Raw genomic sequence first — 2901 nt, forward strand, 5'->3', positions numbered from 1 at the left:
GGAGAGGTGTCGTGGACGAAAGTGAAGAGGGTTGGGGCGGGGCGGGGTTGCGTGTGAGGAAGGGGATTGTTAAAATCAGGTGCCGGATCAGATTTCATAGGTGCCGGATTTAGCTTGTTCTGGTACAAATTAAGCCCTGGTTTTAATAATTAACAATAGTATAACGTACAATATGTTTATACAATAAAGCAATCAGTCAAAAATGCAGAATCAGTGTCAGACTTACATTAATTAACTTATCTTAGTGCTCAGACAAAACATGTTACCTGACAGATTAAAAAAGGGAGTCGTTAGATAGAGACTAAATTAGGCTAATTAAGTATCGCGTTTAACAACTATAGTGAGACGAGTTCAAGGGGTAGATCTTTGATGAACTATCCGACGTGCGCTGCTCTCACCTGGGGAGGTGTGCTCAAAAGAACCCGCTGACTGCTTGATGTGCGCATATGCTGCAGCGCATGCCAGAAAGTGTGTGTGGTCACGTGATGTGTGTTTTCAGCTGTATAGTGTGGACTGAGAGCTTTTCAAAAACGCTGTTTAAAACTAAAACGTATTAGTGTAAATGGGGCCAAAGAAACAAGTCAAAGTTGTGACAACAACTTAAAATAAAAAAGTCAGAATTTAAATATGCACCCATGCTTCCCTTTTTTATTTGCATTTTTTGCAAACTTCAGTGCTCAAGACCGTGTTCAAACATTGGCACTAATGTTGTCACCATACCAGAATTCGATACTGAAGTTTTAAAAACGCCCATTTCCCGCGAATATTTGAGCGCGTTCTTAAACAGCGCTGATTTGCCATCGTGTTCATGTGCTCAAGAGAAATGACTGTGATTGACCATGAAGGTCATCAGTTCACTGACCTCACTGTTGTTTACTGAGTGTAACCACAGATACATGGACACTGGAGCGTTTCAAAGTCACGTTGATCAGCTGGTTTGTCTATAAGCTGACATACGAGCGTTCCGCTGATGAAATCGCGGCTTTAATTTTTCATTATAAAAATATTGGCTTTAATAGTTTTATTTCTTTTTCATTTGAAAAGATATTTCTGGATTGCTGTACACCCTGTGTGTATTAAACAGTGTGTAAGCGAGGTGCACAAATAACACGCTCTGCGCTGGACAATAGACCTGCTTTGATCTATTTAAGTTCCTCAAAATAGCAACGTGCCAGCAATGCGCCTCCTTTTTCAGACCAGAACACCTACGGGCACACATATAAATGCAAATGCATTTGCTATTTAAACAGCATGCTGCAAATCAGCAAAACAATCCTTGCACCAAGCTGAAGCTAACAAACAACAATTGTGTCGCGCCTGGCGCCGGGTGTATGATAGGGTGCCAAAGTGTAGGTTAAACCATTATAAGAAATCCTTAGTGCCTGTTTCAGTATGTTTATTTAACAAGAGTCTGTCTTAATTAGCATTATAATTATTGTAACTGCTGTACTTTGTACTGTTTTTATTGCTTGTTTTTATGGAATGTCTGCAGCAATATGATGATGCACATAACAAATTTTCTGTCAAGGACATTAAAGTTTACTACTACTACTGCTTTAAATCACTCCAATGTTCCTGTATCTGTGATTACACTCAGTAAACAGTGGTAAATTCGGTAAACTGATGACCTTCATGGTCAGTCACAGTAGTTTCTGTTGAGCTCGTGAACACAATGGCAAATCAGCGCTGTTTAAAAACGCGCTCAAATGTTCGCGCGAAATGGACGCTTCTAAAATTTCAGTACCGATTGGTATCGACTGTTGCTGTCTGTAAACATATATACACGTTTAACTTGCTCAGCAAGATTCTCTTTAAAAACAAACCCCAAAACTTTGGTGAGGTAAAAAAAAAAGGAAAATTCATGTCGCGTTTAGCTTATCCATCTCACCCCGCTCGAGTCCTGTTGGCGGATGGTCCTCTATCACACCACATTCTACATTGTAGTTCTAGCAATACAGCATAGCAACCAGCATAGCAACCACGAGGGGAGACCTGTCAAACAAAAACACAGTTGTACACGCACAAGCCCCGCCCCCTCCAAACACTGCATGTTTAAATACCAATAATAAATACAGCAACCATGGCAGCGCAGCACCAGAGTGAGGCCGGGCACTTCAGCTATGCTCACATGTGCTTTTTTTCAGTAGGCATTTAGGGTCAAAGGTCATGGCAGGGTCTCTCTCGCGCACACACACACACGCACGCACGCACACGCTCGCTACATGAGTCTGATAATGTTACGGATCGTCACAGCTTAGAGGAGCTAATACACATTCATGCATCTTGCATACACTTGCACACACACTTCCTCAAAACAACAACCCAAGCACAGATGCATGCAACTACTACTGCACCTATCTACACCAATCCACCAATCACAACATTCTCCGCCTACTTTGTTGTTTTTTGTGTTTTTATGATGCGTGTTTGTGTTTAAGACAACAGCTGTCTTCTATGGAGCCAGATCAGTCCTAAAAACAAAACATTTACAAAATAAAATTCATACATGCACACCACCATTCACATTTACAAAATCCTATTTGTAAATTCAAAAGACAATCCATAAATGAAGCACAAGTAAAAATTATAAATATTTTTGCAAATGTATAAGATTATGAATCGTGTTTCGAAATTACGAACTGGATTTGTGTATTTATAAATCGTGTTTTGAAGTTACGAATTGGATTTGTATATTAATAAATCATGTTTTGAAGTTACGAATTGGATTTGTGTATTTACGAATCGTGTTATGAAGTTAAGAATAGGGTTTGTTTTTTTACGAATAGTGTTTTGAATTTCCGAGTTGGTTTTTTGTATTTACGAATCGTGTTTTAATTTTACAAATAGGATTTGTGTATTTATGAATCATGTTTTGAATTTTTGAGTTAGATTTTCGTATTT

At 39.1% G+C, this 2901-nt stretch overlaps 1 protein-coding gene across 4 annotated transcripts in view; it reads right to left on the reverse strand.

Moving 5' to 3' along the window:
- Positions 1 to 1019: 1019 nt before the first annotated feature.
- Positions 1020 to 2901, reverse strand: part of ark2ca (arkadia (RNF111) C-terminal like ring finger ubiquitin ligase 2Ca) — a 37861-nt gene continuing 35979 nt past the window's right edge. For all 4 annotated transcript variants that reach the window (XM_087300571.1, XM_087300570.1, XM_087300573.1 and 1 more), the window contains one exon: positions 1020 to 2901. This exon is cut by the window's right edge and continues 1508 nt beyond it. The gene's annotated coding sequence lies outside the window, so the exon portion shown is untranslated.

The sequence above is a fragment of the Danio rerio genome, chromosome 21 (genome assembly GCF_052040795.2).
Source record: "Danio rerio strain M-AB ecotype USA chromosome 21, GRCz13ab, whole genome shotgun sequence".
In the NCBI taxonomy this organism is placed as follows: Eukaryota; Metazoa; Chordata; class Actinopteri; order Cypriniformes; family Danionidae; genus Danio; species Danio rerio.